At 46.3% G+C, this 20,514-nt stretch overlaps 1 protein-coding gene across 4 annotated transcripts in view; it reads left to right on the plus strand.

The window, feature by feature from the left end:
* DLGAP2 (DLG associated protein 2) overlaps nucleotides 1–20,514 on the plus strand; it is a 786,292-nt gene that overhangs the window by 100,186 nt on the left and 665,592 nt on the right. The gene's annotated exons all lie outside the window — the stretch shown is intronic.

The raw sequence follows: 20,514 nt of genomic DNA on the forward strand, positions 1-20,514 counted from the left end.
GAGGTCAGGCCTGTTGGAAGTGTGGCCTCAGAGCAGCGCATCTGTGTCCCGCATGAGCAAGTGGTGGCCGTGGAGGAAGCCAGCTCCTCTGGAATGGAGCTTCCCCGGCAGGGCTCCGGTTCCTTCGCAGTGGTTCCTGGTGGACGCCTTCATGTGGCATCGGTGGTGGTGGTTCTGCGTTTGTGTGTGTGTGTGGAGGGACCCGGGAGCAGGTCCACAGAGCAGGTGACAGTGAGCAGGTCCACACAGGTCCGAACCACAGCATGTGGACTGCCTCACATCCCCAAATCCCCGGTTCACGGTGTTCCAGGACTCCCCAACGGCCACACCTACCACGTACCTGCCTGCAGACACGGCTGGAGACACGTGAGGGCAGGGCTGTGGCCTTCCCTCCCCAGGGCCAGCAGGTAGACCACACCATCAGCTGGAGCCCCCCCTCCCCTGCCAGGGCCAGCGGGTAGACCACACCGTCAGCTGCAGCCCCCCTAGTAGGGCCTTCCGTCTGATCTGGGGACAGAGGGTGCATGCAGTGTGTCTCGTCTCTCTGTCCACAAGACATGAGCCTGGATGAACGTGGCTCATGGAAGTGTGGCTGGCACTTCCCATGACGCTCCTTTGTCCCCTCGTGTGTCACTCAGTGCGCCTATCATGTTCACATCTCCCTTTGCTAGTATCTTCTTCTGCTTATGTGGTTTTCTCAGAAGACCGTGCTGCCTTTGGGCGTCAGTCTTCACAGCCAGGAGCACGGGTTGCCCTGCGGTGGGACTTCAGTTTTGTGTAAGAGCCTTTGGGGACACATGAGGCGAACCTGTCCTTTTATTTTTATTTTTATTATTTTTTGTACAGGTTATTTATTGGTATAAGTAATCTCTCCACTTGACATGGGGCTCAAACTCCCAACTCCGAGGTCAAGAGTTGCACGCTCTTTAGACTGAGCCAGCCAGGTGCCTCAAGCTTTCCCCTTAAAATCTACTTGTCCCTCTGCTCCCACAGGGACCATCCATGATGCCTCTTCAGGGCTCTTAACTTGTTAGAGTCCTTGAAGCTCAAAACAGGCGGTGCCCCCTTCCTCTGTGGGCTAGCTGGGGTTCTTGGTTGAAGAACAGAATTCATTCTGGTCTGTTTGAGCAGAAAAGGAGTTTGTTACAAAGGATATTAGGCCATCACAGACCTTTACATGGGGCTGGATAAAGGCTGTCAGCCCCACCGCTGGGACCCTTCGTGACAAGGAGACCTCCCCCAGAACGCGCGCTCCCCAAGTGGGGGAGGGCCACGTGGGCTCAACGTGGGCGCCAGGAAGCTTGAAAACCAGTTCTGACGTCGGTGGTTGTGTCTTGGCATTGCTCCCGGGGAGGGGTCACTCACAGCGTGGGCTTCTCGGAGGTGCAGGGCAGCTGCTGAGACGTGGGTTTGGAGCCACTTGGCTGCCTGCCCACCCCACCTTCCTCCACCCCCGTTCTACAAGGAACAGCGGCTTGCCTTAAGGGTGCGCTTCTCCCATGTGAGGTGAGAACACTAGCCTTCATCCCCAAACGGGACGGGGGGTGAGGGAGCTGCCAGGGCTCCTCCCTCCCTGGGACTCCCCTTTGCTGCTGCCGCCTATGCCATCAGACCAGCACCCACACTGGCTTGTGGCTCACGTGCCTTCAGCCAAGGCACCTGGTTGCTAGATGAGGTAGTTTTCGTGGGTTCTGCTTCAGAGAGCAGAGCTCTAACCTTGGGAGCCCGTACAGGTGCAGTGATGATGTTTAAGGGGCAGTTCTGCATTCTGAACCAGGTAATTCTCGTGGTCAGGGCGGTCCTGCGGTGTGGTGGGATGTTCAGCATCCCAGACCTCCAGCTGCACTCTCCCTCCAGCCGTGAACACAGAACTGTCTCCAGACATTGCCGAGTGGCCTTGAGGGGCGGCCCTCCCCTCCCACCCCATGGAGAAGCACCGAGGTTTTCGGGTTTGCTGGAGTCAGGTAGTTCATAACCTTCCCTCATCTTGCTTTCAGTATCTGAGCACCTGTGACTGTGTGTTGCTCCTGTTAGGGATGCCGTGAGTTTGAATGTTCTCTGCTTCTGTCCTCCCCAATCAATGTTGCCAATTTTAATGATCTCAATGAACCAGATTTTACGTCATTGATTTTCAGCATTATTTTTATATGTTCTGTTTCTCCCATAAGCCTTCTGGTTGTGATTCTTTCCTTTCTTCTACTTACTTTGGTTTCAGTTTGCTTTGATTGATTCGCTTTTTTTTTTTCTTTTTTAAAGATTGAAGATGCAGTGAGTGATTTGAGACTCCTCCCTCCCTGATAGACGTTTAGTGTTGTGAATTTCCCTGAGAATGTTACCTTGTTGGGCACCGAAGATTGTATTTCTATAAATGTTCTTGAGAGGTGGTGAATCACACGGAAAGAATATGGCGCTTCGGGTTTTGCGGGGTGAGCTGTCAGAAGCCCTTTCTCCCCTGCCCCCTCCGTGGGACTGGCCTGGCCCTGGCCTGGATGAGCTGCCCACTGTCCACTCTCTGGGCCTAGGGTTTCACTCGGCCATGTGGCTCCCATCTGTGTTCTTAGAATTTCCTAATGATTTTGCTGTGTAGGTGGAATGTTCTTGTTTTCCAGCTGTGTTTGGGATTTATTCCCTTTTACCCACCCCTGGCCTTTCTATGGATTTGCAGAAGGAGAGGGAGCCAAATGGGGACTCCTCCTCCCCACCTGGGTCCCGTCTTTTTCAGCTGATCTGTTCTGCCAGTGCAGAGACTTGTGTCCCCTCCCAGGTGGCCGTTCCAAATTCCACGGGGAGGCCTCTGCCTCCCTTTTTATCAATCATTCTCAGGTAGGGCAGTTTTGCCCCCATGGCCATGGGCATTAGCAGTGTCCAGAGAGATTTCTGGTGTTCACAACACAGGGAGGGTGCTGCTGGCATCTGGTGGGTCAAAGCCACGATGCTATAATCATCCCTCAGTGCATCATGAGGACTGCTTTGGTCCAAACGTCGTAAGAGACAAGGTTCAGGAACCTCGCTTTACTTTTATGATCTAACCTGTCCTACTTAGGTGTCTTTGAGAGGTTGAATGTTAAAGGAGATGAATAATGTGGTCTTCTGGAGAACCGCTTCTCTTCAGGGGGAGGATTTGCTCAGGAGCTCTCAGGACTTTGATCGGTTTGCATGCAGATTCATGTAGATATATTATATTTAAAATGTACATTCGGACTTTTTGGGATAACAATAAAATTTTTTTTGAAACAACCTATTGGAATTATTAACATGCTTATCTTCTCATCATGTAATCGCGTAATCACATCGGTAACCCTGACATTGGTAACTATTGCAACCCTCACGCAGGATTTGGAACAGTATTTACATTTATGTTGTTCTCAGACAAGGACAAGAGCAGGCTGTGGTTTGATATTTGTCTCATTTAAAGTAAGGGAAAAATTATAGAAAGGGTTCTTAGCTTTGCTGCTGAATCAAGCCACAGTAATTCTGAATGTAGGAATCTAGTTTATTTTGCAAAAGAAAACTCACTCTTCTCAAGGTAACTATGAATAGATCTATGTTGCTCTGAGACAAAGATTTATAGGAAGGGAAGCAAAATGGTCCTAAATGTGTATATGCAGTACACTCATGCTTCACAAAACAGCCCTCTGTTAAAGCATTATTCGTTTTCTTTGGGTAGAGTTATCGGTTTTTAGCTAGGGTTTTGGTTAACCAATGTTTTTCTTTATTAAGCGTATGGATTCAGTTTGGTTTAACTGTTTACTGGGCTAAACCTACTGGTTTGTTCTTTCCTTCCTCCCTTATTAGCAAGAAAGCCAGGAGGGCACTCGTATCCCCTGTCTTGTTGGTGGAGAATCCAGTTCTGGTGTAAGGGTGAATGGAGGCGGGGTGTGGACAGGTGACCAGTGTTTGCTTGGCAGTGGGAAACCCAGGTTCTCGTTCAGATTCGTCCATAACTCTTCCTTGTCTGTGGCAGACTCCCCTCCTGTGTGTGTCCCCCTTCACCATTCCTGTAACTGGGGGGCTGGAACCCTCAGTTCTCACAGTCAGATCACACACCTGCCAGGATTTCACACATGGATGATGAGTATCTAGCACTTTTGTTATTAGTTTCACCTTCTTAGTTCAGCAAGTATATTTGTGTTAAACATAAATTATACAGATTATTTGTGGGAGTACCTTCTGTCTAGCTAATTCAGAGATTTACCTGTAGAAATTATGAATGCCATAATTGTAAATTGTTTTAAGGTATTTGTCTCTTCCTTTTTATTTATATATTAATTAAAAAAAATTTATGTGTGTGAGAGAGAGAGCATGTGCACACACAAGCAGGAGAGGGGTAGAGGGAGAGGGAGTGTCAAGCACTCCCTCTATGCTCAGCACGGAGCCCGACATGGGGCTTGATCCCCACGACCCTGGGATCATGACCAGAGCCAAAACCAAGAATTGGACACTCAAGGGGCGCCTGTGTGGCTTAGTCGGTTAAGCGTCTGACTTTGGCTCAGGTCATGATCTCACGGTTTGTGAGTTCGAGCCCCGCGTCCGGCTCTGTGCGGACAGCTCAGAGCCTGGAACCTGTTTCGGATCCTGTGTCTCCCTCTCTCTCTACCCCTCCCCTGCTCATGCTCTGTCTCTCTCTCTCTCAAATAAATGTAAAAGAAAAATTTATAAAAATGAAAAAAAAGAGTTGGGCACTCAACCAACTGAGCAACCCAGGTGCCCCTGTCTCTTCCTTTTTAAAAACGATGCCAGCAATATATCTTCCCATGGAAAAATTGGCATAAATAAAATTAGCATCAGTAAAACAAAAATTCAGAGATGGTCATTGTTGACATGTTGGTTTACTTTTCATATTTTCCTATGTCCTTATGTGTATGTAACCACAATTTGTTTTAATAAAATGATTGTACGAATTATTTCAATAGCAGATGTCTTAACAAATTAATGCAGTGTATTATTGGCAACTCTCCTTGTCTATAACAATATTTAAAAATATTTCAATGGTGTTGAAGCATGCCATGGTACAAGCAGCCCCTCAGGTCGGCAGACGTGTTCGGTTCTCTGGTCACGTAAATAAGGTCGGCACAAATTACTGTGCCTCCCCTAATTATTCTCTTAGAATAAATTTGTGAACTTAAAAGGTTTCCAAAGGTGGGAAGATTTTAAAGATTTTCAGCATACCTTTCAAATGTGGTATTTACAAAAACACACCTGTATGTCCTCTCCCAAGAGCACACACTCAACAACGTTTGCTTTTTACATTTTCTTTATAATTACGGGCTTGACAGGTGATCTGCATTTGGCAGTTTGTTTACTTAGGTTAGCGGCTCTGTTGCACGTATTTTTTTTCCTACTTTCCCTTTTGGTTGGTGTGTAAATGGCACGGCATAGGGTCTTTTCCTCATGCCAGTATTACTAGGATGTTTATTTTACTCATGCCAGTATTATTAGGATGTCTATTTTGAAATCCAAACCATGAGATATTAACTGTTCTTATGTATTTATGATCCAAATATTGTTTAAACTTTTTAAAAATTTTATTTATTTTTTAGAGAGCGAGCGAGCGAGTGAGCGTGTATGTGCATGAGCAGGGGAGGGGCAGAGAGAGAGGGGGACAGAGGATCCCAAGTGGGCTCTAAGCTGTCAGCACAGAGCCCGATGCAGGGCTGGAACCCATGAGTCAGAAGATCATGATCTGAGCTGAAGTTGGGGCTCAACCAACTGAACCACCCAGGTGCACCCCAAATAGTTTTTTGCTTCTCACATTGCCATTTCACCTTCAACTCTTATGATATATATATTTATATATATACAAGAGTAAGTTGTCATGCAGTCATGTCTTTGAATGTATTCCCTTATGATTTCTGTCTTTGGGGAACACTGAAAAAGCCTTTCTTTGCCAAAATTTGCATAAACATGTAGCCATATTTCACTTTCACGTTTTATTTCGGCTTTTACATTCTTTAATTCTTCTGGATTTATTTTGGTTTCCGTATAAAGTGAAGGCAGTACATCTGCCACTAAGTGGCTAACCAGACATTGGAATATAATTTCCTGAGAAACGATGCTGTTGCGTTTTCTCATACCGGATTATCTTTGTATTTGGGGAGAATGCTAATGAGGTAGACTCTTCTATCACTATCCCCTTTCCATTGACCTCTGTGGGTAAACATTTATGTTAAAGCTGTTTATTTGTTTGCAAAGTGCCTGTTGAGTTCACAACAACTGTAACGATGATCCCTGAAAGATGGTGTTTGGCTTTTGGGAAAATCCTAACTGTGACAACACCGTGTGATCATGTTGTTTGGAGGAGCCTGCTTCTCTTTCTTCCTGAAGCCACTTCTTTGTGATGAGTGACGTCTACAGGGCACCTCCTCGCTCCAGTGTTGTATGTGAGGGCGTTCGCCCGACCCTCAGGTTGATGTAGACACAGTAACAGACCCAACAGGCATCTTCGATGGCCACCCTGTAGTTGCAGCAGGCAAGATGGGGATTAGACAGGTCCACGTGAGAGTACTTCTTACCATATTTCTTTTTCTAATGCTACATGTGTAATCAACGCAGATACCTGACAGTGTTCTGTAGCGGTGATATGGCCAAATTACTCATAGGATTTTTGGGGAGGCATAGCACTAGAGTAAGCATTTTATTGCCTTTATCCAGAGAGAATTTGGGTCTTTTTATGTAACAGATTACCACGAACTTGTTGGCTTAAAACACATAAATCTGTTGTCTCAGAGTTCTGTAGGTCAGGCATCTGGCACAGTCTCGCTGGGCTGAAATCAAGATGTCCACAGGGCGGGCTCCTTATGGAGGTTCCAGTGGGGAATCTATTCCTTACACTTTCCAGCTTCTAGAGGCACCCACATGTACTCCCTGGTTCTTGCCTGCTGGCTGCAGCCTCACACCTCTCACACGTCCCTCTCTCTGGTCCTCTGAGCTAGGAAACGGTTTCTGCTCTCATGGACGCCTGTGATTATCTTGGAATTATGTCCTCACCTTAAGACCCCGAATCCCACATGCAAAGTCCCTTTTGTATTTGAGGTACCATGTTGGCAAGTTCTGGGATTAGCCTGTGGGCGTCTTTGGGGCCATCATTGTGTTGCCATGATATTTATGTGTAATTTAAATTTGTGCTTCACTTTCCTCTCTGGAGATTTTATTTTTTACCTTGACCTTGAATAAAATTGCTACATTTCCTGGAAAAATAGTTGCAAAGTGTAAGTTTTTTATCTTTTATCTGTATTTATTTTCAGGATGTAACAAGGTTACCTTCTTCACCATTAAAAAAGTTTTTTTAGTGTTTATTCTGTTTTGAAAGAGAGAGAGAGACAGAGAGAGACAGAGTGTAAGCAGGGGAGGAACAGAGAGAGAGGGAGACACAGAATCCGAAGCAGCTCCAGGCTCTGAGCTGTCAGCACAGAGCCTGATGCGGGGCTCGGACTCACAAACCGTGAGATCATGACCTGAGCCAAAGTTGGACGCTCAACCAACTGAGCCACCCAGGTGCCCCTTTAGCATTTTTAAAGTAATAGAAAAAATTGTTCATTGAGGCTGATGATCCTTCAGTAGGACCTTGATTTGTAATTTTATTATCAGTGTGATGGGCTTACCTTTTTCTGTGACATGTATAGACATAATTAAGATGTTGCCCTGATTAAGAATGAAATAACTGAAGGATAGGATTCATTAATGTTTTTAATGAACATTAATTCATTAATGTTAAAGAGAATTCCGGTGTGAATTACTTGCCCCCGATCCATCAAGGTTGGTGAGCACGTGAAGATCCATCTCTGGATGGAGTTATATTTAGTGATTTTGTCACTTGCCCCTCAAAACAGTCTCTTGGATCGACCGCAGGAGCACAGGCTGAGGAGTCAGGACAGGAACATGTTTATCGAACAGCGTGTTAGGTACTGAAGGAACGTTCTGGGCTGGTGCCTGCCACTTGGGTTTGACAGAGCTGCAGGCACATGTGGGGCACTTCAAGTGCAAGCAGACGAGCAGCGGAGAAAAAAGACAGACGGGAGGAACAAACCAGTCTCGTTTTAGGAAGCCTGTGAGTGGTTCTGGGCGGATATAGGCTGAGGGGCGCTTTTCTTGTTTTCTAACGCCACGAACATGTTATTCAGGACATTGTTGTTGGAACGAACGAACTATTCTTAGTTTAAAAAAATGGTTGTAAATTTCCTTGCTCTGTGCCGTGTATCTGCATTTTAGCTTGTGTCTTTAGAGGAGTTGGGTCTTTTTGCCTTAAAAAAAGATCTGTCCTCCTCTACCAAATTGCTGTAAAGAAAGAAAAGCTTTCAGAAATACAGCTTTGGGATCATATCCTTGTTGCCCGAGTTCTCCTGCCTGTGTGGGTTAGAACACTATCATCCTGATGGTTTTATTTGTTGGTTCTTCCCAGATGTGCTCTCCTTTATTTTTCTAAAGATATTTAAAGAACTGGGGTGCCTGGGTGACTCAGTTGAGTTTCCCACTCTTGATTTCAGCTCAGGTCATGATCCCAGGATTGTGGGATCGAGCCCCACATCGGGCTTCACGCTTAGCATGAAGCCTGGTTGGGATTCTCTCTCTCTCTCTCTCTCTCTCTCTCTCTGCCCTATCTCTGCTCTCTGTCTTCCTCTCTCTCAATTAAAAAAAAAAAAAAAGATTTAAAGAACTTAAAGATTGAGACTTGATTAACTCAGGCATCGCTGTCACATTCAGTGTTGTGTGTGTTTGTGTATTTGTGTGAGAAGGTATGTATCCTTGTGTATGAATGTCAATATTTGTGTGAACAGCTGTGTGTCTGTTTGTGTGAGCAGGTGTGTGTGTGTGTACATGCGTGTGCACCATGAGGACAGGCGCGAGATCTCTGATCAGGGCCGTTAGTATACGATGAACTTCGTCCACACAAGTGAGTACTCATGTGACATGAGGAATGTATTTAAAATATTAGCTAGTATCGTAAGCATTTCAATTTTTTTTTTAAATCCTTCAAGTGTTCCCTACTTCTGTTGCATATTGCTTACTTCTCAAGTCTAGTAAGCGGTGTGTGAGGCTTGAAATGTCATTCTGCAGACACATTCTGGAGAAATAGATGAAAAATCGAGGTGATGTTAAAGGACCCTGGCCACGCCCTCGCCTGGCCACTGCATCCCCTCCCCACTGCCTTCTCCCCGTGTGTCTGTCACATGAGTGACGTAGAGCCGCGTCCTCACGTCTGCCTCCCTGAGACCCTGCAGCAGGCAGAGGGCATTTTCTGGCCCGCACGGCTAAGAAAGCCGTGGCTCCTCCCGGGGAGTCATTTGGTTTGATTTCCGGATGTGGTCGGTGCCGGTTCTTCCCAGGAACTTTGGGTTTGCCATGTGTGAGCTTGGACTGAGAGCTCCTGTCTCCATGCTTGGTCGAGTCGCCAGATTCTTCAGATGCTTAGAGAACGATAAGATAATCAGCACGTTTGTGGTTGTGGCTTGCACACACTCCTCCCTGTGCCAGGCCGACTTCTGCACAAGACGCCCCAGACTCGTTCTGGTGCACGGTGCTCACGTGCGATGTTTATGCACTTCCCGCGTGAGTGTATTAGCCGCAGACCTGCTCTCGTTTTGTTCGGGACACGTTTCCTTCCTCTGACGACTCTGTCTCCAGCAGGACGAGTATGTCTGTACTTACATAAGAAAATAAACACCTAGATTTAAAGAACCATCTGTAACAACAGAACAGACCAGTAACACAACAGCTGTGTTGTTCTTAAGAACTTTTCTCTCTGGTCTTAAATTTAGACACAGTTACCCCACAGACACTAACTGGGAGGAAACGGAACACACGGCAGGAGCCCGGCCCTGTGGTCATTTGACGCGGCTCGCGTTCACAGCTAGATGCCATGGTGCTCATGCTCCTGGAACCCACAGTCCTCGAGGCAGACGGACGGCCTCTGCCTCGCCTGTCTTTCCTGTGGGGTGGCCAGTGTGCGACATGCCCGTCCCTCGGTCCTGCCGCTCACAGCAGAGCCATCGGCATCCTGAGATGTGTCTTGTGACCTGTCACGTCGCTAGGAATGATAACAGTTGTGAAGTTTCCACTTGTGAGGGGTCTGGCCTCCGGTCAGTCACCGTAGGTTGCTGTTTGGACTGGTAAATGTGTTTGCTGGAGTGTAGATGGTGGGTGGCGTCACTAAAGAGACTTTGGATCAGGCCTTTGCCCTGAATATACTTTGATTAATGTCCTGCCTGGAGCTCAGTGCAGACGGCAGACGTGCAGACAGACACGCGGACACGTGGGCTGTGTTTCCAGGCCTCTTGCTGGGAGGTTCATCTGCAGTGTGTGGGGAGGGGACCCTGGGGGAGTCCCTGTGAGGGGCCTTCACCAGCCGTGCCCGGGCCGTGTGCTCCCATGGGCACTGAGGCAGCAGGTGCCCGAGGGACTCCTCTGAGTCATGGGGGAGGAATCGGGCCTGCGTGGGGCTCAGTTAACCCGAGAGCGAATGTGTACGTGTGAGCTCCAGGAACCCCCAGCTCCCTGTCTGCCGTGTGTTTGTGGCTGTGAGATGGGGGTGCTGTCAGGGGAGTGGAGGCAGTGAGCCTACAGCGTCTAGAGGGCTCCTATAATGCTGTCGAGCGCTGTGGAACCAGCTGCTGCTTCCAAGTTTTGACACCTTCCCTTGAAGCTCTACCAGCTTGTCCTGGGGTCACTCTGTCGCTCCCTTGGAACCAGGATTCCCGCAGAATGAGAGGGCGGGCTCATCGAAGACAACAGTTGGACTTGATTGTGTTCGTATCCTTGGCACTCTCCCTGGCGCCTGACACGCCATAAATCTTCTCATTAAATTTATTATACACCAGTTTCGACCAAGACAACAAACTCAAACTCCATGAACACACTGGAGAATGTAATATTTAAACGTCTGAGGGTCCTTCCTGCAAAATGCATGCCGCGTGTTTATCATCACTCCCCCTAAGAACATGGTGCTGTGCGACCGAGTTTTACTTGCTTAGTTGGCTTGAGGTTGAGCCACGTCCCCCTGGCGTGCCTTCCTTCCCCTGCCGGAGAAGAGCCACATACACCGTGGGAATTCAGTGTGTGTGTGTGTGTGTGTGTGTGTGTGTGTGTGTGTTGCACATGTGTTAGCAGAGCTTCCCTCACGTAGAGATGGTGTTGTGGCGGGTGATGGAAACAGCCAGCCTCACGCAGGCCCCTGGAGGGATCCCAGATATACTCGGTAGAGTCTAGGCTACACTCACGGTCACGTCTCCTTGTCCTTCTCCTCCTGCACTGCTTTCCTGTGTTAGTTTCCCCCAAACTAACGTGCAGAGGCCCTGACGTCCAGCTAAAGTCTGATGTTAATTATGGCTCTTACTCTATAGTAGTTGCTGATTTTTTAATAGGAAAAGTGGTCCCGAATCTGCGTTGGCGATGCTCAACCCTAACCGTGTTCAGGAGTCCCATGGTGAGGGCAGAATAACTCACAGATTCTGGTTCACCTGTCGTGGGGTGGGGCCCCGGCATCCGCATGTTTGATACCTCCTTGCAAATTCTAGAGCAGGGGGCGCCTGGGTGGCTCAGTTGGTTGAGCGTCCAACTCTTGATCTCAGCTCAGGTCAGGATCTCGTGGTTTGTAGGTTTGAGCCCTGCATCGGCTTCCGTGCTGATAGCTCAGACCTGCTTGGGATTCTGTCTCTCGCTCTCTCTGCCTTTTCCCATCTCATGCTCGCTCTCCGTCTCTCTCTCAAAATAAATAAACGAACTTGAAAAAAAAGAGGGTTGTGAACCCACCGCACACGAATGAAATAGAGATCTTTGGGAATTTCATTTAATTTGTAATATACAGTGTTTGATAAGCGTAAGGTAAAAGAAGAAAATATGTATCTGTTGACCCGTTGTATTTAGCTGTCACAGTTGGGGTGAGCACTGAGGGACCACTTACAACCTGGAAGAACAGCCATGAAACACTGTCACCAAGAGGGAGCAGGGGTCTTGTTTGCACAGCGGAGATGGGGGCCACTGCTGCAGGGGCCGTGGTCGTGGCTGCTGAGTTTCCTGAGCAGGAGCGGGCTGCTGGCTGGTGCTGCTGTTAGGCCGAGCAGTAGCTGGGGTTCGTTGTCTCGTTGGCCGCTGAGAAATGCCCAGCCGTGATGTACGCAGCCCTGGGGTCACTGGGAAAGCTCGCGTTCCCTTCACTGGCCTGGTGCAGACTTTGTCCTCCTCGATGGTATGATAGGAAGTGCACGTGGTTGTATGTCAATAAAGCTTTGAGGTCCACCGATGGCGTAACGATCAGGAAGTTGTCGGAACCACACTGTGAACAGAACGACAGAGGCAAAGTGAAGGCTACAGAAGATAAACATGCAGAAATATGGTTCGAAGAATTACCCTATGGAGACAATTACCAGGATGTTTTGGCCTCTGCTGTGTTCCTTGTTCCGTGACATGCCTTCTGCCCACAGTGACCACTGTCCTGACTTGTAAGCTTGTCTCCTTTGTCCCTCAGGTCAGCCTCCACTTGTGCGTCCTGCACTCTGCAGTGGAGCCCTGGCCTCTTCTCCCTCGAGAAGTCTCCGTGTCTCTCTTACACGTCTCTTCTGGGGCCCTTCAACCCAGGCTCTGTCCTGCAGCCTGGATCCCACGCACGGGCTAGCTGGGTGATGGATGGGCACGGAGAGGGCACTTGTGGGGATGGGCACCGGGGGTCGTATGTAATGATGAAACACCGGGTTCTGCTCCTGAAACCAGGACTACACTGTATGTTAACTAACTTGCATTTAAGAAATGTTATAAAGTCACAGATTAAACACATGTCATGTGTTTCAGTTGTTGTGGTGATTTAGAGATGCTTGGACTCCCCTGTCTTTGGCTGGGGTGAGTGGGACCTCTTCAGGTTGGGCTGTGAGCCCTTTGACACGACTCCAGAGTCTGTATCTTTAAGTTTGTATTTAAATTCCAGTTAACAGTGTAATATTAGTTTAATTTAATTTTTATTTAATTTAATAAAATTAAATTTTATTTAAATTCCAGTTAACAGTGTAATATTAGGTGTGCAATGTAGTGATTCTGCCTGTCCACACCATACCCGGTGCTCCTCACAGGGGCACCCTTCGCCTCCGTCATCTATCCTCCCCCATCAACCTCCTGTCTGGTGACCATCGGTGTGTTCTGTACCGTTAAGAGTCTGTTTCTTGATTTGCCTCTCTCTCCATTTTCCCTTTGCTCATTTGTTTTGTTTCTTAATTTCCACATAGGAGTGAAATCAGATGGTATTTGTCTTTTTTTTGACTTATTTTGCTTAGCCTTATAGTTTCTGGATCCATCCGTGTCCTGGCAAATGGCAGGATTTCATTCTTTTTGATGGCTGAGTAATATTCCGGTGTGTATACATATGTGGTATATACAGCACATCGTCTTTATCCACTCATCAGTCGATGGGCATTTGGATTCTCTCCAGAGTTTGGCTGTTGTTGAAAGTGCTGCTGTATACACAGGGGTGCATGTGCCCCTTGGAATTAGTGTCCTTGCATTCTTTGGGTAAATACCTAATTCTGTAGTCTTTGACAGATGTTCATGCTGTCCCTTTTCTGTCCCAGACTTGGAATTAGCCAGTGTCTAAGGAGCCTTTTTTTTTTTAGGGAAAGTGGCATTTCGAGAATACTGTCTTCTCAGGATGCCTGTGGTTATAGGTTAGTCATTTCAGGTTTGTAGGGGCAAAGCTCGGACGGATGTGTTAAGTTGTAATGATAGACTTCCTGTGTATTCATACTGAGACTTAAAATTCAAGTTCGGGACGCTGGAATGTTTACTACGCCTCTTCTGTATTGCACACGTATCTGTTTTCTTCCGTGCCGAGAGTCCTGATTTCCAAGAGCACAGGAGATGACAGTTAGAATAACCTATAATTCAGTATCTACTCTACCTCATGCCGTACATACAGCAGTATTAAAACAACAAGGTGAATACCACCACCATCATGACTGCCAAACACCACTGAAAGTCTTTTTCATAAGCTCTCACTTTTCTCCATTTTAGATGACGAGTATTGCCGGCACACCTGTCCATTAAACAGTGTATTCTTCCCACCCTCCTTCCGTCTTTGTTCTCCGCGTCACGTGCTACTTCTGGCTGCCTATCTTTGCCTCACTCTCTCCGGTCGTGATTTCCTGCAGCACGTTGTCCAGCAGGAAGCTCACGGAAACTACAATCCTCGAGCTAGTCTGTGTCGCCACCAGTTTTCCCGAGTCCTTTATACCCGGAGGGCGGTTTTGCTGGAGATAAAAGTGGGCATCTGTTTACTTTTTCCCGGAGGTGTTACAGTGTTATTCCACTTTCCTCCACTGGTGGTGCTGTTGTGGAGGCCGCTGGCCCAGAATCTTCTTTCCTTTCCAAGTCTCTTATCTTTCTGTCCAGATGCCAGAGGGCTTTAGTGTTCTCAGTGTTCCATGATGGAATTATGTATCATGGCATTAGCTGTTCTGAGTCGGTTTCTCTGGTTCTTTCAATATGTAGCCAAACCCGTTTTTTGGTTAAATTCAGTAAACTTTTCATGAATTATGTCTGTTCCATGGCTTTAATTTTCATTTTTGCAGACTTCCGTTGTCCCTTTTTTTGCATTTTCTTTGCCTGCCTTTAATATTTGGAACTCCCTTTTTGTTTTGAAGTTTCCTTTTCTTCCCACCTCTCTCAATGCATCATTTATTATGTTTATTTATTCTTGTTTCTAGATTCATGGTTTTCTGAAATGAACTATCATGTATTTCTGTCTCCTCATTCCTAAGTTCTTCTAACTTTGATTTGCCTGCTCTTTTATGTGTCATGTCACTTTCTTAATGGGTTATAACGTGTTTAGCATAGTGGGTGGTGGGTTTGAATTACTTTGTGGGCCTGCGTTTCTGGTGCTGTCATTGTGTGGGGGTGTCATTCTGTTCCTTTTTTAAAAAAACGAATTGTTTTTTCAGTTTTATTGAGATAGTGCTCCTTTGCCTCTTTCAATAACGTTGTCGGGCCTGACCTTGATGCTTTTCCACTGCTCATTTTTGTCACCTGGCTTTTGCTGAGCGTCTGAAGGAGGCTTTTCTCACCCCATGAGCTCTGCCTGCTGTTGTTTGCATGTGGAGTTAAAAATACAACAGCGTGATTTCTGAGGTTTCTTGGCTCTGTTTCCGTTCCCCAGTTTGATCTGTACCTTCTCTTCCCTTAGCCTCAGTTTCCCCATCCTGCTCAGTGTTGACTGTGGGGCCCTGTCCCGGAGGGGAGGTTCTGCGGACCAGTCTCTGGAGTGTAGGGGCTGTGCCCTGAGACCCCCTGCTCCCTGGCTGTTGGGGTTGGGTGGATCCCTTCTGCTGCAGTGGCTGTGTGTTAGGGCTGGCCCCCCACATTAGCAGGGAGTGCCCCTGTGCCCAGCTGGCCCCCCCATATCAGCAGGGAGCGTCCCTGTGCCCAGCTGGCCCCCCACATTTGTAGGGAGTGCCCCTGTGCCCAGATTGACCTGCCACGTTTGCAGGGGGTGCCCCTGTGCCTGGGCTGGAACCCCATGTTAGCAGGGAGTGCCCCTGTGCTGGCCCCCCACGTTAGCAGGGAGTGCCCCTGTGCCTGGGCTGGATCCCCACGTTAGCAGGGAGTGTCCCTGTGCCTGGGTTGCCCCCCCCATATTAGCAGGGAGCGTCCCTGTGCCCAGCTGGCCCCCCACATTTGTAGGGAGTGCCCCTGTGCCCAGATTGACCTGCCACGTTTGCAACGGGTGCCCCTGTGCCTGGGCTGGCCCCCTACGTGTGCAGGGAGTGCCCACTGGCTTGGCTTCCTGTCCCTGCGTCCCTGGTGCCATGCGGCTCCTCTCAGCATTCGTGCTTTTCCCTATTTGAGTTTTGTGCTTCTTGGGGCTGCCTCCTCATGCAGTTTCCTTGCAAATGGTGTTCATGAGTGCCTGTTGGCTAGCTTGTTACTTTGTATCTTTTGGTGTGGGGATTTGGGGAATGGTGAAAAGTATGCTGCTGTGTTTCCCGCACATCTGTTTGTAACAGGGCATTAACGCATTTTCATATGGAAGCTTTAAAACCCAATAGCCTTGATTCCAGTCCCCTATGTCCTTGCGGTATAATGTCTGTATGTCTTTCATATGTGTTCTTTTAAAAACAAGAGCTTTCAATATCTGGAACTTTATTTTAAAAATATATTTAAACATTGATTTTTACCTGGATTGTTTTAGACCTATTTTAGTGGATTATTTGGTAGAGGAAATGTCTTAAAACTTTGGTAATGGGTTTCGGTACGTCAGATCCAAATGACTTTAAAGAGGATTTGACAGTTACAGGTTCCAGTTGATGTAGGTATTTGATGCTGAGTATTCATCCATATTTCTCATTTGTTTAAAGTTTTTTGTCACTTTGTGGTGCAGCTTGGATGCTCACGCATCTTTGGCTTGTCCACGGAGATCAGTGAATTAGAAGGAGGTGCGTCCAGAGGTCAGGAAGAGGAAGTCAGTAGAAGTGACAGGGCTGGCCCTTGTCTGAGTCTGCTTACCTTTCTAAAAAGGAACCTTTGATGGAAGTACAGTGTATCTCCAGAAAATTGTACATTCTTAAGTTTACAGCTCCCTGAATTTTCGTGAAGGGAATGAGCCCTTCTGATCAGCAACTGCCTCGGCAAGTGGAATATTCCCAGAGCGCACGAGGCTCCCTCGAGCCCCTTCCTCGGTGCTGACGTTACACTCTTCCTCTCCCACCGACGGCCACCATTGGGCTGACTGCCAACAGCATACAAGAGTGTTGTTTATGTGTGACCTTCACGTGCCCGGAATCACGAGTGATTCAGTTCAACTCGGTTCAGATCGATTTCGCATCCCACACAACGAGCCTCTTTAAAGGCCACAGGTCACTGGCTTTTAGGATATTCATGGAGATGTGGCACGTCACCACAGCCAACTTCAGAACCCTTCCATTACCCAGAGAAGAAACGGCACGCCTCTTAGCCATCCCCCTCCCGCCCCCCTCCCGTCCTCCCGCTCACTGATGTGCCTTCTGGACTTTTGATACGAAGGTAATTCTAGGAGACGTGGTCTTTGTGTCCGCCTTCTACTTAGCACAGTGCTGTCGGGGTTTACCCACTTGGCAGCGTGCGTTTCCTTTGTGTTCATGACGGGATGGCGTTCAGTTGTACGGCTGACCACGTTTCATTTATCCAGTCACGAGTCGCCAAGCTTTAGGCAGGTATACACCTTTTGGCTCTTCTGAGTAATTCTGCCGACATTTGTGTGGAGAGTTTTTGTGTGGATGTGCATCTTTACTCTCTTGGGTGTGCACCCAACCGTGGATCTGCTGGATCGTGGGGAACTACACACGCTGAGGGGCTTCCACACTGGTTTCCAAAGTGCAGCACCATTTTACATTCCGGCCATTGGGTATGCGGGTTCCCATTTCTCTACATCCCTGTCACACTTATCTCCTTGTTGTTCCCATCTGTGTTTTTTTTTTCTTAAAAAAATTTTTTTTAATATTTATTTTTAAGAGAGCGAGTGAGTGGGGGAGGGAGACACAGAATCTGAAGCAGGCTCCAGCTGTCAGCACAGAGCCCGATGTGGGGCTCGAACTCACCTCTAGATCATGGCCTGAGCCAAAGTTCGGATGCTTAATTGACTGAGCCCCCCCCCAGACGCCCCACATCTGTGGTTTTCTGATGGCTAACGAGGTCGAGCATCTTTCCATGTGCTTGGTGGTTGTTTGTGTGTCTTGTTTGGTAAAATATTTACATCCTTTGCCTGTTTTTAAACCAGGTTGTTTCTTTTTGAGGTGAAGGAGCTCTTTATATATTTTGGAAACAAGTTCCTTATCAGATTCGTGGTTTGCAGATTTTTACCTTGTTTTGTGAATTATCTTTTTCACTTTCTTGATATGTTCTTTGAACCACAGGAGTTCTTATTTTGATGATGCCCAGTTTATCTGTTTTCTTCTTTCATTACTTCTGCTTTTGGTGTCGTATTTAAGAAAACGTTGCCTACTTGAGGCCATGAAGATTTGTACTGTGTTTTCTTGTAGGAGGTTTATATTTTGTTTACTTCTGCCTTTAGGTCTTAGATCCATTTTGAATTAATTTTTGTATGTTGTACAAGGGTAACCTTATTCTTTGACATGTGGAGATCCATTTGTCCCCATTTGTTGAAAAGACTATTTTTCCTCACTGAATCGTCTTAGAACCTTGGTTGAGAATCAGTTGACCCTGAATATATGGCTTTGTTTCTGGATTCTCAATTTTATTCTATTGATCTATAAGTCTCTCTTATGGCAGCTTCACACTGTTTTGGGTACTTCATACAGCTTTGTAGTAAGTTTTAAAATTAGATATGTGAATCTTTCAGCTTTGTTCAGTCCCAAGATTGGCTGTTCAGAGTCATGTGTAACTCCATACGAATTTTAAGATCAGTTTATCGGGTTTTGCAAAGGCGTCATCTGAGATTTTGACAGTGATGCCATTTAAAATGTAGATCCATTTCCATATTGTAAATACTAGGTCTTCTGATCTGTGAACATGAGATGCCTTTCTATTGATTTAGATTCTTGTTTTTTTCAACAATGTCATACAGTTTTCAGAGTGTAAGTTTTGCACTTCTTTTATTAACTATTCCAAAGTGTTTTATTCTTTTAGATGCCATTATAGAGTTTTCTTGATTTTATTTAACTGTTTGTTACAAGTATACAGAAATACAATTGATTTTTGTTGATTTATCTTATATCCTGTAATGTACTAAACGCATTCTAAATTAAAAAAAAATGTTTATTTTGTTTTGAGAGACAGCATGAACGGAGGAGGGACAGAGAGAGAGGGACACACAGAATCCAAAGCAGGCTCCAGGGTCTGAGCTGTCGCACAGAGCCTGATGCAGGGCTTGAACTCACGAACTGTGAGATCATGACCTGAGCGAAAGTCCGAGGCTTAACCGACTGAGTGAGACACCCAGGTGCCCCATCCTAACATTTTAAAAAATGGATTTCTTAGGCTTTCCTTTTTGTAGAAATTGTGTCACCCACTGACAGATAATTTCGCTTCTTCCTTTCCAATTTGTATATTTGTTGTATCTTTTGCTTAGTTAATTGTCCTGGTTGAATGGAAGTGGTGAGAACAGACTTACCTTGTTCTTGATCTAAGGGGGAAAGCAGTCAGTCTTTTGAGTTTTCATAACTTCCCTTTATCAGGTTGAGGGAATTACCTTCTATGTCTAGTTTGTTCACTGTTTTTTTTTTTTTTTTTAATTTTTTTAATGTCTATTTATTTTTGAGAGAGAGAGACAGTGTGCAAACAGAGGAGGGGCAGAGAGAGAAAGGGAGACTCAGAATCTGAAGCAGGCTCCAGGCTCTGAGCTGTCAGCACAGAGCCCAACGTGGGGCTTAAACTCACGAACTGTGACGTCATGACCTGAGCTGAAGTCAGACACTTAACTGACTGAGCCCCCCAGGAGCCCCAGTTCGGTGTTTTTTTTTTAAAAAAAAAAAAAAATTTTTTTTTTTTTTCAACGTTTATTTATTTTTGGGACAGAGAGAGACAGAGCATGAACGGGGGAGGGGCAGAGAGAGAGGGAGACACAGAATCGGAAGCAGGCTCCAGGCTCCGAGCCATCAGCCCAGAGCCCGACGCGGGGCTCGAACTCACGGACCGCGAGATCGTGACCTGGCTGAAGTCGGACGCTTAACCGACTGCGCCACCCAGGCGCCCCCCCAGTTCGGTGTTTTTAACATGAAGAATGTTGAATTTTGTCATCTGTCCATTGAGATGACCATGTGTTTTGGTCCTTTATTCTCTTGATACGGTGTGTTACATTATTTAATTCTGGATATTAAACCAAGTTTTCATTCCTACGATAAGTCTAGAATTTTTTCTGTTTTATTTGCTTTTCCCCACTTAACATTTAGCTGTGTTGTATTAATGCTAGACTGCTTACCCTCATTGCTGTATAGTAGTCTATCGTGCGGCTTTTTCACTACTTATTTCCTCATTCTCTTGTTGGTGGATACTGGTTGGCTTACAGGTTTTGTCTGTTACGGGTAGTGCTGCTTTGAGCATTGTTTTGTTTGTCGCCGGGTGAACATATGTTTGCATTTCTTTGGTGCATTCCTGGAATGGGCCAGTTCCTAGGTTTGCCTGTGTTCAGGTTGAATAGAAATTTCCAGTTTTCCAAGGTGGTTTTACCAGCTAATACTTCCGTCAGCAGGATTTGGTAATTCCTGCTTCTTGTTTGAGCCAACTCAGTATTTTCTGTGCTTTTCATTTCAGGCATCCTGGGGAGCTTATGATGGTACTTTATTATAGTTTTAATTTGCATTCTTTGATGACTAATGAAGTTTAGCACCTTTATATATGTTTTTTGGCTGTTTGACTCATTTTCAAGATGCTTATTCAAATGTTCTACCCATTTTTCTAATGAGTTGTCTTTAGGTTTTTAGAAAAATTATGTAGTAATAGTTTATATATTCTGTAAATCTATCTTTGATTCCATTTTTTTGGCCATTGTGATTTTCACTTTCTGAATAATATATTAAGTCATTTGCAATTTTAATACAATTAAATTAT

Source organism: Leopardus geoffroyi, chromosome B1 (assembly GCF_018350155.1).
Source record: "Leopardus geoffroyi isolate Oge1 chromosome B1, O.geoffroyi_Oge1_pat1.0, whole genome shotgun sequence".
NCBI classification, from domain to species: Eukaryota; Metazoa; Chordata; class Mammalia; order Carnivora; family Felidae; genus Leopardus; species Leopardus geoffroyi.